This window comes from Bombus vancouverensis, chromosome 8 (genome assembly GCF_051014615.1).
Source record: "Bombus vancouverensis nearcticus chromosome 8, iyBomVanc1_principal, whole genome shotgun sequence".
NCBI lineage: Eukaryota > Metazoa > Arthropoda > Insecta > Hymenoptera > Apidae > Bombus > Bombus vancouverensis.
Window position 1 is genome coordinate 7,549,252 of NC_134918.1, and position 16,150 is coordinate 7,565,401.

General features: G+C 35.4%; 1 long non-coding RNA gene across 1 annotated transcript; it reads left to right on the forward strand.

Moving 5' to 3' along the window:
* Positions 1-1,154: 1,154 nt before the first annotated feature.
* On the forward strand, positions 1,155-8,372 carry LOC143303049 (uncharacterized). Its single transcript, XR_013059020.1, has 3 exons — positions 1,155-1,481; positions 1,883-5,732; positions 7,226-8,372. It is a non-coding gene; the product is annotated as an uncharacterized LOC143303049 (long non-coding RNA).
* The last annotated feature ends 7,778 nt before the right edge of the window (positions 8,373-16,150 follow it).

Below are 16,150 nucleotides of genomic sequence, written 5' to 3' on the forward strand. Positions count from 1 at the left end.
TCGTAACCCTTCAGTGTTAGGGACACTTGAGTTCTCGTGCACTCGATAAGTGATATTATTTTTATTATATTATGTGTATAAACACGTTCAATGACATTATATTTAATCGATTATACAGTGGCTACTGAAAGTATTTATCTGCACATATTGTTAGTTTGCTATGAAGCTTCTTTTCATTAGGTGTAACATTTCGTTTTCATAGTATCAAATGTTTGTAGTCGTATGAAAGACACGTAGGAAAAATGTAAGTACTTGACAATTACTAGATAATTACGGTACAGCCTGAGTTATTCGAAATAATAGGGAGACAAAACTTTTGGCACAACGAAAGTTTCGGATAATAGAATAAAACGCTTTTCTAATATGAAATTTCATTTAATTCAAATGCCTTCTTTTTGTGTTTCGAAGCATCGAAACCTTTTTCCGAATACCACGAACGCTTCGGCCGAGAAGTTACTTCATTGCCACTTTCATTTGCTGTTGCCATTTCTGTAAAATCGTCGTTATTATCGTCTTTATCGCGATGAGATCATTTCATTACATCAGGATATTTAAAGTTTCTCTACTGTTACCAGTACCAGAGAAATGTACGTGCTAATATTCAGTATCGTGTTTTTATTGGCTGTGATTATAGCTTTTTCGACGTTATATATTTTTGCTATTTCCGTTGCACTTACGTCGTTTTCGAGAATTTTAATTACGTTATACTTTGTTTCGATAGTTAGAACGCTATTAATTTTATAATAAATTCTTATAACCAGAATCCATAATACTTTCTTCAAATTAGAAAATCATGTAATTGGACGTTTTCGAAAATTCAAGTGTATTTTGGCTTTTTGTGAATAAATATCCCAGTTTGATGAAAAAGGTACCGAATTAATTTGCGCAGGCCCTTTTGGCACAATTATGCTATTACTTAATTATCGATGGAACCTCGCGAGGCACAAGTTACCAATATTATTGAATTCTCTTGCCAGATAAATTTAATAATAAAATAACTTATACCTTACAAATCAATTTTACAGATTATCAGTCATTTTATTATTTTATATGACGAAACTGTAAAATTATAGAAGAGAAATCTATAATCTATAACTTCTAACTTATCAGTTCACTAATATTATTCAATAAAATATCGTGCAATCATCAATCATAGTCAAAATTAAGGTCCTCCTTACAATTATGCTGACTCTGTACAATTTCCTTGTTATTGTACTTGTTACTATCAAATATTATACTGTTAAATTCTTTCTATTTTGTTTGTATAATTTTGTTGCACAATTGTTTGTATAACTCTGATAATTGGTTTCGTTAATTACATAGGAAGGAGAGACGGGAGAGAAGACAGAAGTTAGGGTTACGAGAGTGTACAAACACGTTTGAAAGGAAAGTAAAAGTAAAAATTATAAATACCATGGACAACGAACGACCTCGAATGCCCGAAATTTCTGGCCTCTATACTATCGCGATACGGTTCTCAGGTATGAATTCGATTTCAATATGAATAAAATACAAATTTTAACAGCCTTGGTTCGCTTATTGGAGTACGCGAATCCATTCACGGAACTCGACTGCCTTCATTGAATGATATGATCTGTCGACATCGGTTGAGTATCGTCGAATAAAATGTTATGTTAATTTAAATTCCTAATTTGGGATCGAAGCAATTATCGAGCTGACAATAGAGATTCTGTTCTTCATTTTATGTTTCTTTCATCGTCATTCGTCGTTTTCTTCTTTTTCGTTATGAACATTTATCCGCTTTATATTCATTTGCATAACAACGATTCCCATAAATAAACGAAGCGCAAAATTATTCCAATTGCCCTTGTACAAGATTATGTCAAAATTTTGTTTAATAAAATCCCCATTTAATTAACAGGAGCGTTCTTGCTGGTCATGAAAACAAGATTTCCTTGTCTTCCACCTTCACTTTAGAAGAAAGGACGTATGGTACCTTCGAGTTGGATGAAACATTGTAGGCTCGAAGAACAGCCAGCTAAAGATATTAGATACGTATCTTTTTTTTTCTTTTTCTTGGCTGCAGTAACTCAAGTTTAAGGGGTGAAACCACCCTTCAAATTTCGACCCTTTGAAAGCTAACTCGAAAAAAGTTAGGTCGAAAAGTCGGTTGAAGATAAAAAGAAATTTGTTTAACAAAAATTGCGCGGTTTCTAACGTGCCAGAGGAGAATGCTAAAGTCAGATAGAAAAATTTTCAGAGATGTTTAGAAAGATTGCATCAGCCGTGTTTGCTTCGCAGAATTTCTCTTTTACCTACGCAATTCAGTGAAAATACATCTCGTTCAATTATAATCTAAATTGAAAGGTAGAATTGAAAAATTAGAGACAATAAACTTCTTCTAATCTTAATAAATTCATCTTCAACGCCCCTTATTGCAAATCCCTTAAGTCATTTTCAGTCCAATCGCGTTCCTCCTGCACCAAACAATTCTCTTTCGGAGAATTCTGTTTCTGTTCCATTTCATCGCGTTGCGTCGAAGTCTTTTTTCCCCGACATTTTCTAACAAAACAAGAACAGGATTAGACCGCTGAAGGTTCAAAGATCACTGCTGAGTCGGCTAAAAAGTGAAATTCGTTTAAACTTTCTCATTATCCTTCCGTCATTTCTTATTTCCTTCGATTAAACTCTCTTCGAGCTCGCTTGCTTTATTTTCCTCTCGGTTCTCAAGGCGATGTGCCGCCGTGCCTCATCGTAGTTTCTCAGCCAAGTTGTTTCCGCTGACAGCCTGGATTAATCAAGTTTAATAGGTTAAAGTCGCGTTCGTTGTTCGCCGTTTCGTCTCGCGATAAACGCGGCCAAAATAATAAACAGATGCGCTCAAAACGCGTATTTAGCTACCTGTTCTGACCATGACGCTGCGTCTTGCGTTCGTATCAGGACACAGATGCGATTATATACGATCAAACCCTGTTATTCTCTTCAATCATGCCAAACTTTTAACGAATTCAACTGAGTTATTCGTATCTCCATGAACTTTCATCGACTCCCCCTTTGCGAGCCTTGACCACACCAGTCATAAATTCATAAACCTGCATCTATCGTTTTAAATTTTAACTTTTGCGTACGTTAAACGACACAGGATTGTGTTACAGAGTTTAGCGTTTCTTGTATATATTTCTGTATGTTCTTATATAACCGTCAATCATTTATAATCAGAGCAAGAATATTCTATTAACGTCTTGTGTCCCAGTCAGACTTCCTTGCTTCAGGCTATATATACATATACTATTGTCAATGGTAACTGGTTTATAGCAACATGAATGTTAAGTAAAATATATTTATATATATTGATGGGAAATTAATGGCTAAAAATAGTACTCATCGTACTTTTACACATTCAACGAATAATGTAGACTTGCCGAGAATTTATTAGGGAAGAAAATAGAATTTATATTTATTAACAAATAATAAATTCGAATTGTTTGTTTAAAAACTTGGTCGACAGTGTATTAAAATTAAATATGCAATTCGCCCATGTACCTACATGGTATTCATAGTCCTTTTATTAATTTAAAAGAATCTTCCTTATCTGATCTGTGTCTTAGAGACACAGATAGTCTATCTGATTTATATTTTACAGATTAAACGAGGATAAAGAACTTTCCCAGAATATTCTGTGATAAACCTGGCTAAAAGATTCTACTATGACGTATTTTCATTCTTGCAAGCGGCAATATTTCATTACATATCCATCAATCGTCTAAAACCAATTTCATCGTGCCATGTAATGATAAACTAATAACGTAGAATGTAATTGTATAGTGTTCGTTTATTATTTACCGCTATTATATCAAATTATATCTTGTCAAAAAAGAGCGTCCATGAGTGTATTTCCAGGTACTTCTGAACGATTATACATAGATATATCCTGTAATACAAAAGTACGAATTGCAAATCATGAGAGAGAAGATCGTGAAACGCGGAACCGATCTGCGTATTAAGTCGAACGTTCGAACGGTACCGCCCATTTTGCCGATCGATGACCGTATAATACAGATAAACGATAATTGCTCGCGTTTCGCTCATAAGAACAATTATAAGAACTTTCTCACGTTCCTCTTTTTTCTTCTCTCTCTCTCTCTCTCTTTCTCTCTCTCTCTCTCTCTCTCAAATTACCTGATTATCTCTTTCCATCTGGCGATGAAACGATATCGACAGTACGCTTAATCGAATTAATTAATAGCACGGCTGCGCCTAAAATGACATACGGAAATAATGGTCGATGAAAATTACCCAAAAGCTTAATCCGTTTCCACGATGTTTACTATATTGTGACACGTGTTGGTTCGTGCAAAACGAAAGTACACGATGCCAAGGTCTCGGATTATTGAAACCTTGATCGCATTTGATTGGACACTTTCGAATTATGTCCTTTCTTTGTTTTGGTTAAAGTGGAGGAAATTGAATACATACTTCCCTTTTACCCTTGAAAAAGAAATATAAATTGCTTGGTAACGTCACGATACTCGATTATTTTTATTGGTATTACGTGGAAGATTGATGCAGTGTGTGTATTTCACGATAAACATATTTAACGCTGAAAGATACACGTTTGTTTAGCCCTGTTTCTCAGAGAGTATGACAGATTTGGTAAGTTTGCAAACTAAACTTTTGTACGCTAGTGAAAATAAGTTATATCTACGTAGGATAATTCCTTTTGGTGGATATCATACATATCATGGGGAACGATTACGCATTTCTTACGATACAAAGACGTTTTAACAAGTACAAGGAAGATCGCACATTTATGTTAAATAATTTTTCTGAAGAAGATTCTCAACCCTTCAATGACAAATGAACGATATTTAAATTTTACAGTGATCCTATCTTAGCTTCAACTTGTATACATATATGTTGGTCTACGCGATGTATATGTACATCGAATTAAATCCTATAAATTATACAGCATTCATATGAAATGTTACTTTTAACCCATAACTGCTGACATGAAGTCCAACTTTCTTTTCCTGTAATTTTTTTCAATCTCTCCTTATATGATGTATTATGTAAACTATTCTCTAGCAAAAAAACTTAGTACATGCTGGCATAGGTACAATTTTCTAATACATGTTTGCAATATCTAGAGATATGTTGTCGAATAAAAACAGTGCCTAATAAATATTTCGAATATTTTCTAATAGGAACGTGGAATATCGTTCTGTCGCCTTTCTATAAAAATTCTTATATCAATTTTTCAAATGTATAATTTATAGAAAAAAAGATTCGTACGCTTCTATCAATATGTAAAAACTATCCCTGTCAATAATTAATTTAATCGTAGGATAAGGGATTGAGGAATAATTAATTTTTAATTCATCAAACCCAGCAACCGTCCAGTAGTTTGTACTTTGCTGAAGGTATACGTAAAGTCTGTATTTAAAACGTAAATGTTCCCATACCTTGTATTTTTATTTCAGAACTGCTTTTTTTCTATTTTAAACGATTCCTTTCGTTGATACAGTCCGAACCTTGAGACTTTACATGGCGAAATAAACGAATTTAGTCTCTGGGCGTGTTAATGGCTGTACTTTCAAGCGATCGTTTATTAATCCCCTGTTTATTATGGTAAAGACTGATAACTCATGCGTTTATGCTGCAACGAATGTAACGAAATACGCTTGAGATGAGATTTGTACTCGCCGCTTTCCTATCGGACTCTATTAATTAAATACTACGATTCAAGCAAGACGAGACGTTGCTTCTTGAACGTGAGTATCGTTTACGAGCTTATCATGCTTACATTATTTTGATTCGCCGCTTACATCGGCTATCTAGACGGTTATTAATTACGTAAGACGTAAGTTACGCTTTAATTAACCGGCACTGTTATGCGTGTCATTTTTCATTTCTACCGTGAAAAAGAACGTTCTTGAACAGATAACGAACAGGATCCTTATGCAGCGGATCGCTTGCTGCGTTGAAGGCAAAAGGAGTAAAATTTCAAAACAATTACGGAAAGAATTATCGACAAGGATGATCCGCGTATGAGAACAGTGATTTATACTTCGTTGATGTCATAACTTAACGATAACAGTACTGGTTTAAAATTTATGCAATATCCAGAATGTACCGAGTCTCATAACTTAGAACTCATTTTACAAATAAACTAATGATACATTCGTTCGATTTATTTTATAAAATATCTAAAAAGAAATTGAAGTTTTCTAATCTTTCTGATCATCCGCGTTGTTTGAACGTTTCAATCAAGTCTTCCACATTTATCGGAATCTTATCAGGTTCGTCAAACTTCTTAAAAAAATAATCGTATATCTCGAAATTCCTCAAATTTTTCAAATTCTTCGATCGCTCGAACCTGGTCAAACTATCCAAGCATTTACAACTTCCCAATTTCCAAGCTTCAACGCTCGAATACGCGAAACCCCATAAACTCATATACCCCTAATAACCCCATAGCCCCATATACACCCTGGAGAACGTCTAATTTCATGGAATATTCGGACTATTTCCAAATCGCATGGGATTGAATCGTTCGTAAATTTAGGATCCCGTGCAACGTCGTGTTCGACGCGTGTTTCGCTTCGAAAACGACCACACGATCGATCGATCGCCTCGTAAACGAACCTGTTGCACGATCGCTAAGGAATTCGTAACGACGCCGCGGCAGCGTTTCTTCGACCGCGAAACCATCGAAGAAGAGGAGAATATTCGCTCCCGCGATGGTCATAAATGGAATGCGGATCTTTATGCGAATTCGTATTTTTAAGGATACGATTAAAAAAATAGAACGTTGATCGAAAATTGTTTTGCTTACCAAGTGTGTAATACAGAAGAGGCTATACTTTGGATATTTCATATATCTTTTTCGTATTAACGCGCATTCTATCGCAATCCTGCACTTTCGAATATTTTTTAAATGCATAAGATTAGACGCTTTCATATAAAATGCATGAAAATCCTACAGTATAGTCAGAAAATTGATTTCATATAGCAAATAAAAACACTTTCTGCTATATGATAAATATATTCGACCACTGTGCGCTATTATACTAGTAGTAGTACTGTTTATTATCAGTTCTAGCGTATAATTAAATGTTAATGTACACTTTTTTTTACTTTATCTATAATAATTAACAATCTACGTGAAACTATCTTCCGCAGTCTTTAAATTTAAGTAAACTATTATTATATTTATAAATATTTTGTCATATATGTCTTACTAATCGTCGTATTTCAATTTTAGGTTTCGCACAATGAAGACAATTTAAAAAAAAGAAAGAAAGGAAAATATTCGACGAAATAAAATAATAAAAGTGAGAGACAAAACTGCTACGGAGGTGTTACCGTGATTATGTAATAACGTTTGGGATATTCCAAGATTGGATAATAATAATTAACCAGTTAGCTGTTTCTCACAAATATACTCGACACGAAGAAATGGCAATATTTTGTGTCATGACAAGGCCTGTCAGTAAGAAAATTAAGAAATAAAAGTCATTTCATTACAACTTAATTCTACGTTATAACAGCCACGCGTACTCTGTGTTTAACGAGTATACTCGTCACGTTTACGTTTTACAGCACATTTTACATCATAACAGCTAACTGATTTAGGATTACGCTGCCAATTGAATAAAATAAGACATTAAACATTGCAATACAAAGATCTCCGCACAGCAAATATTTTGCATTATAAACTTTACACACCTCTAACACAACTCTAGCACAATTTTTCGTAACAAAATTTTTCACAACAAAATTCCCATATGTAGATAATATATTCATAAAAAATAATATTCTACTATATCTATGTATAAGTCGATAGTTCTAGCGTTAATGGAAACTCGCATTTTTATACTTCAGCGTTTCCGTGAAATATAATTGCGATGGTGACACCGGAAGAGTATCCTCGTACGTGGTTTCTCAAATATTTCAGCGATACCGTTCCGCAATAAATCAACAGAAGGTTCATCTTTCGCCGTGGGTTTAGCGAGAAAGATTAATGCGAGCTTGAAAGATCGGCTGGTCAATCAGAGATAAACCGATAGGGACGACTACCGACGCTTGAATAATTTCCTCGACTCGCAGCGGAAAGAAGAGAATCGTGATAATCGGTACGTTGAACCGCGCCGTGTGTGTCTTCCTTTTAGGAAACTTGTAAATCCTGTATCGAGCGTGCACGTCGTTCCCGGCCAACGAGAACGAGAACTATCGCGGATCGATCCTCTTTCATTCGTTTCATTATACGTATGCATAATACGTATATTAAATATTAGAAAATTTGTAAATAAAACTATCAACGTAATCGTAATTCGATCGCGGATTTATCTCTTCAGAGAGATAGAGATATCTGAATGTTCAATGTTCTTTGATAAATTTCTTAATAAAAATATCCGAAGGTGTTTTATTTTGATAATAAAAAAGTTTTAAATATTTATCGAAAGGAAAAAATAAATGAGGAGTTTAAATCAATCGTAATTCAATCGTGGATTTATCTCTTCAGAGAAATAGAGATACCTGAATGTTCAATGTTCTTTGATAAATTTCTTAATGAAAATATCCGGAGGTGTTTTATTTTGATAATAAAAAAGGTTTAAATATTTATCGAAAGGAAAAAATAAATGAGGAGTTTAAATCAATCGTAATTCGATCGTGGATTTATCTCTTCAGAGAAATAGAGATATCTGAATGTTCAATGTTCTTTGATAAATTTCTTAATGAAAATATCCGGAGGTGTTTTATTTTGATAATAAAAAAGGTTTAAATATTTATCGAAAGGAAAAAATAAATGTGGGGTTTAAATCAATCGTAATTCCATCGTGGATTTAGATATTCAATAGCTGCTAGATATTCAAAATGGAAATATCTAAATGTTCCATATTCCTCGATGGATTTCTCGATGACAATGTGTGGAAATATTTTATTTCGATGATACGAAGTAAAATCAAACTAAATATTGAATTTAAAAAATATAAGCTCAGTGGTATCACGAGTTCTTCTGTCGATAGGAAACCACGCTTGTATTTCACAGCGTGTACCCACGATACCGGTATTTTTTCGTCGTCGTTATCGTTAGCCTTTGGAACCCAATACACCCACGTGCTCACCTTTTTTTCACGTTCGTCATGAACGCGTAGGTGAGAATCGTGGTGCAGGCGATAGCGAACGATATTATTGCTTCAGCCGTTTCATTTTATAATAATCGGCTAAAACGAGCGCAACGTGCCCGGCAGCTCGGTCATAAATTTCGTTTAGCCTCCTTTCCATAAAACAGACTAGCGGCGAAGCTTCATGAATGCATAGAATAAAATGCTGTCTACTCTTCGTATTCTGAAACATCCCTCTGGTTCATCATAAATAATTTTATTGACAATTGTATAGACAGCGGATACTTATACATTTATGGGAAATATAAAAATGCAAGAATGAACAGGTCGCATAAATATGAAAATCACAGGGGCGAAATACGATAATCATATTTTTGTCCGTCTTTGTACTTTAATGCCACGTTCTGATTAAACAACAGGATTTTCGGTTTCGATAATTTTTCGATTGTTCTCGCAAGAGGCTGGCGCAGCATATGTTTTAGCTCTAAAGAAAATACATAAAAAGTCAATATGTACATATAACGTCGATCGATCGAGGAAATAACAGATTTAAAAATTGCTTTTTTGGTTTATTACGTTTATTACGTTCGTACGATTTCTCATCTTTCACCTGCGTAATAATTTTCTCTGGATTCTAGTTTCATCGCTTTAGTTATGTTCATAAAAATATCAGTTTGCATGAACGTCCTATTAACGATCGTAAAAATTTCCATATACTTGCGGACATCGAGATTATCTTTTTTAGTATTTAGATCTTTTCTAATATCTCAAAAATTCGAGTATTTCTGTCGGAGGACAAGCGGAGGATACGACATTTCTAAAATTCATTCGATCTCCCAACTGCAATCATTTTATAATATTTCATGGACATTAAAATGTAGAATTCAATTTTCAATTATTGTTCCATTGTCATCGTGCAATTTGTTTCAAAAACGATGAACATGCTATTGTTACGGAAGGTGTTTCGTATGGAAAGAGGAAAACCGTATATGTCGTTCGATAAACCAGGAATCAATCGAACAGCTGTTAGAAACGGTCGTCCAAAGTCTCCGAAATGTCCAGACCTAGAGCGAGACGCCTCGAGTCACGTAACAGCCTACATTTTATTTCACTGCACTTTTACTTTGCGACTGTACACGCGGTTCGGCCTTGCTGCGACCTGAATACCTCGGTTCGCCATCGTTGGAATCCTTCGCGTTGCTGCTCGATTTCGATTTATTAGGAGAGTACGTCTTCCGCGATGTGGCAACCACAAAATCGAAAATTCCTAACCAGACGCTCGAAACTTAAGCTAAATTAAAAAAAAAAAAAATGTTAAACAAAGCGGTAAGAGGAAACGATGAAATATTTCAACGAAAGTAAAAAGATTTTTTTACGAAAAGATGAATTTCCGAGGACGAAACGATTATTATGATTAATGACAAAGATGTTGAGCGTAACATTTGCAACAACTTAGTGTAGAACATCAAGATGGTGTGTCAGAATGCATTCTCAGAGACGTGAATTAATTTCGTGCTACTGTTCCGCTGTAACCGAGTGACGTTTGTAGTTTAACACGTATTGATGAAACCGTAAAGTAATTAGTATAGTCAACCCTTTCGTAATTAATAACAAGGACAATACATACGCTATGAGTATACCCCGGATGTCCACATATTTTCATACTTTTATCAACGTAACTGAAAAAATGTAATTCCAAATAGGAATTTGCCTCGTTCGCCAGATATTACAGAGATAATATACTCTATTTTGTACATGTTATATATTTTTGCTTGCTATATGCATTCTCTGGATTTCTGCGCTCTTAAATTTCCCAAAAATGACTTTTAGAAAAATTCCTGGATTATTACACTTTTTTTCTGTCACTATAGAAACCTGCTGAGACATGTAAGTAACGCTCCTATTATAAATAAAATATTACAATAGTACATCATCGTAGAAGAAGAAACTTGTTACGATATTACGTAGAAAGAATGGAATTTCCACAAGCCGATATTTTTTTAAAAAATCTACTGCATAATGGTTCGTTTAAATTTATCGCGTATTTTATCAGTTCTACGACATGAATCTTCGCGTTGATCGTTATTGTCCCTTATTAGATCTAATTAGTACTTCACCACCCACATTCCCGTTTATTTTACAAGATAATTTATGCAACGGGCTCGTACTGGAATGTAATTATATGAAGTATGCATTAACATTACTATGCGAAATGTTCGATCAAGCTTCGCATACCACGATTAATTCAGATAATGAGAATTTCGCTGCGCAGGAACACTTCGTACATTCAGACCAAAATGTAACATCGATTTAATACGCCAAATTTAGCGACGAGAAGCCTCTACGTTGTTTTATCATTTTTGTTATATCGTTTACACAACTTTATGAAGCGCAATAACACCGGAATCGATTTTAATTCACCAGATACGATTTAGTTTCATTCGCGAGATTAAACATTTCGACGAAGCGTTACATACTCGTTTAACTATCGCTTGAGTTTCCCACGTTGTTCCTTAGAAAACGGTAGAAACAGTGGAAAAACAAGCTTTCTCAAAGTTGTACTGTGCACGCTCGAGATAACATTTGTACGATTTCTAAGAGAAGATCTTTGTAATCTCGTGAAACGATAATTAAAAAGAGGTCTCTAGATTTCAGAGTGCACCAAATAATCCAGAATACTCGTACGATTTAGTTAAGTCTAACTCTGTCCAAATCCTTTCGAGAATTTACTAAGACTATAGAAAACTCGCCAAGCTATAAAATATAATATTTATAATTATTTATAATCATTATTTAACTTCGAATGACACCCGGTTACATCTTCCTTCACATTTTACGTTTTACTTTTTATCCAATCGATTTTACAACCTAATTGTCATATAGTAGAGAATATGGTAAATTGGTTTCTTCGAAGACAGGCAAGAAACCGCGGTCACATGAAAACTTCACACGCCATTGCGTATTAACCTACGAAAAAAAGAAGAAGAGAAGAAAAAAAAAGAGAAGAGAACTAGCTCAATCGGGTTTTGCTTCGAGCGAAACTCTCGCAAGCCCAGACGATCGACTCGCGAAATTCAATATCATGCAAATGGAACATCCCGTTGCCGAAGTTTCCGCGGAAAATCTGTTCCTGTCCGCGGTGCTCGGCCACTCCCTGTTTATATTAGTCGCGCGTGCGTCTGCGTTAGAGACGCGCTTTGCATACGGCCGTAGAAACGGATAAAGGACGACTCCGTGGTCAGGTAGCTCGCGAGATGCAGCCGAGGAATCGAGTTCAAGGACCTTGCTTTTCCGGAATAGAATGCAAGCCGCGCGTACTGTTTATGTGTATTACCAAGCGGCTGGATGCGCAGCTCTTAACGGCTCCAATCTACAGTCTGTACTCAGGAAATGCATTTTCGAAGAACGTTTCTTCTTGGCACGACGTAAGGACGAAAGGGTGGGGATCCTTTTCTCTTGTCAAGATTCGCGAGCTTTACGAGCCCGGGAAATTGAAAGCGTTATTCTCGAAAGGATTTGAACACGTTGCCGTTTACTATATTTTGTATTACTTTCTCGTACGTTTGGCGGCCAATGGTTTCAGTTTTCAGACAAAGTTTGGTTGATTTAAAACTATGGAATTTCTGTAATAAAAAAAAGAATATATTTCATACGCTCGATAAGAATAGTAAGGGAAATAATTTTTTGAAAATCCTTGAATTATATACCGAAATTTGGATGCATTTAATGCTTCATAGTTTCGTATTACGGTGAAATTCGCTTATCATAATCAGTGTGAAACTTATAATTCTTTTTTGGATAAGAATAACCGACTGATCGGACTATGAAGAGGATCGAAAATTGTCATTATTGAATTCAATCTACTACAAACGATCACGACACTTGTACGATTTATATCTATCGCAGACGCTTAATACCACATTACACATTTATGCTACATTTCGTGTAAACAATTGCTTTTTGCAAACAATATGAGATTTATTTTGTAAAACTTATCAAGTGTTGTCTGTCGTTTGTTTGCGTATTATTAGCCGCTGAATATCATTCTCGCAGTCACAATGCTCCTTCGAAATTTGTTTGTTCCGTTTGTGATACGTAAAAGATAATTGATATGCTTCGGTTAAAAGTAAGTTTTGATGAAAAGATCCATTTAGTACGAATTTCCTGACAATTCTATTCGTTTCTTCTCAAATGTAAAAATCATCCTTTTAAGTGTCACGTGTGACTCGTGTAGTTTCTACATATCTATACGTATTCTATAATTACGGACGATATACGATCTTGAAACTTTCGAGCACGAGGACCGAATATTCTCCGTGCTTCGTTTCGTGCGTGTATTTCCTAGCATTGTTACATAACTAGCTGCAATCACGATCCTTAATTCTTATTTGTAAATTATAAATTATTTTACCGACGATAATTCGACGGCTCTTCGTACGATGCGATTATACAAACGTTCTTTATTCATAAGAAACGTACCTTAAGAAACGTACGACACTTTACTAGATACGAAATTCCATGCCAATTCACTTTAATAAGTCATCCAACGCAATTATAGATCTATCTTGGCTATTGAGTGAGAGAAATATCGAAACATTAGAAATGATTAATTTCTAAATGACGACACCTACGCATATTTCATGTCAATAGTAAGAATTTGAAATTTATCTACGAGAGAGCCAAAAATACTAAATATACTAGAAAATTCATAAACAAGAAGATTAGATCGATCGTAGGTAATACAATGATGGATTTATATCTTCGAAGAAGTAAAAATATCTAAACGTTCCAAATTCTTTGATTAATTTCCAGATTATGGCATGCAGAGTGTATCTTACTTCGATAAGAAGAATTTTAAATATTTAACAAAATAGAAAGAATATTGGATTAAAAATGTCGAATATTCGCGAATAAGAACACGCGAAAGCAACTAGCGGATTTTCGTTCTCTTGCGAGAAGATTAGATGGAGAAATTCAATTTACCGAACACTCGGCTCAATTGCTTTCGTGTTCCGTGAAATTTTCCAGAAATTGCGCGTGTAATTTCGAGAATCAGTAAATTCAATTGGCCCCGATTTCATAGAGTCACGCGGTTTCCGTGAACAGGTGAATTTTTGAATATTCTCGTTCAGGTCAATTTCAGATCGATGCTTCTTGACAAACCTGAACTTGACAAACTCGAACACGTAATTTCGGGACCGATATTTTTCGTTCAACGACGTGCACGACGTGTCATCACGAGCAGCGCTTCGCGCGTAATCACGCGGGATTATGCAATGGTTTATGCGCGTTTTCGTGGACGAGAACGAGTCACGGAAGAGTTTGCAAACGTTAACGCGAGATTCTCCCAACGTTTTCACCGCGAGGTACGCGAGATCGACGACCGGATAAATTTCCACGCATATGCATTTACAGCAGCTCGCAAAAGTATTGGAACATTTACACACTTTATGAATATATTACGTGCGTTGCATAGAAGACTTTGAAACTTCGTTAACACTGTAATGAGAGCCAGCTGTCACGGTTATATCGATAAAGTTCGAAACGAATCTGAAAATGCGTGAAGAAGATACGAAATATTTTGCGCAAACGTATATTTCGTAGAAATCGTAGAAATATTAAAACATTCGGTTGTTCGTTGTATTAACAAGCAGACAACTGATTTTTATGCAAATTCGCATGTTTGGGAATATCATTAAAAAAAGTAGAACCTTGCTAGGAAATTGTTTTATCTACTAACTATTATTAAAGTAAAAAAAACTATTATAAAGACATTACATTATCGATGAGATATTAATGGAAAAGGTAATAAACATACGGCGACATAATCTGATACTTGATATTCGTTGAGTGAATTGCCGATAGCGTAAGAAAAGTATAAGATTGACGAAGATATCATAAATCAGATTACAATCATTTCACGGCCTGGCATGGAAGTCTAACGGGAAAATTGGCAGTCGCGTCAGCTAATTTATGCGCTCTTAATTCTTTTAATTCTGACAAAAATTCACTCGAAGATATTCGTGGAATCATGCGTAATTACAGATAGCGAAGACAGTTGTTGCTTATCTAAATGTGCTACGTCAGACGACGATGACGTAAACGAGATTACGCTCTGGTTATTCATATATCTTTTCATAATATCTACATTCTGCGCGATCTTCCACATTCAAATTTCCTATAAACGCGTACAAACCCGCGGTCTAGTAAGTAAGTCAATGATAAACAAATATCATGTAGAGGAATGCCGAACTACATCCTGTTGGAGAAGACCAAAAGCGAGGAGATCGTGAACAGGGCACTGAAGAGGGCGATCAGGTATGAGGAGAAGGCAAGGAGATCGGATAAGAAGCCAGTGAAGCAATGTTTTCGGAAACTGGACAGCAAGAGAGAAACAGAGCTAAAGAACAGGTGGGAAGAAGGAAGATAGGAGGCAATGTGGAGACTAAGAAGAGCCGGTGGAGGGGAACAGGTAGAAGGAGAGGATGAGAGGAAGAGAGAGAGGGAAAAAGAGAAAAAGATAGAGAGGTCAAGGTACAACCCCGCATACAAGAAAATAAGGACGGAGGGCTTGCCGCGTCACCTGAGAGAGAGAGAGAGAGAGAGAGAGAGAGGAGGAGGAAGAGAAAGGAAAGATGCATCATAACAAGATTCAGATGTGGAAATGAGAGCAGGGGCGAACAACACTGGAGGGAAAGAGAGGAGCGGCTATATAGAACATACGAGGAGAAGGAAGAGACGATGGAGTGAAATATACCAAAAAAAAGATAGGAAAAGATAAAGTCGGATAAGATAGGTTAAATTAGCTACGGTAAGAACTAGAGATAGGATAAGTGTCATAGTGTGAAAGATAAAATGGTATTGTTGTATTGTGTAGAGATTATGGGGCTGATAGGTGGAAGCTGTCCAAAGCCAATAAGCAAGTATTGAATAAATAAATAAGAAGTAAATATGACGTAAGTCGGAAGTCACTCTAAACCGAAAGAATTACAACAAATAGATATAACAAATTCGCTCGGCAATCTATTAATAATAACGCTGCACATTCGGTAAAATTATCC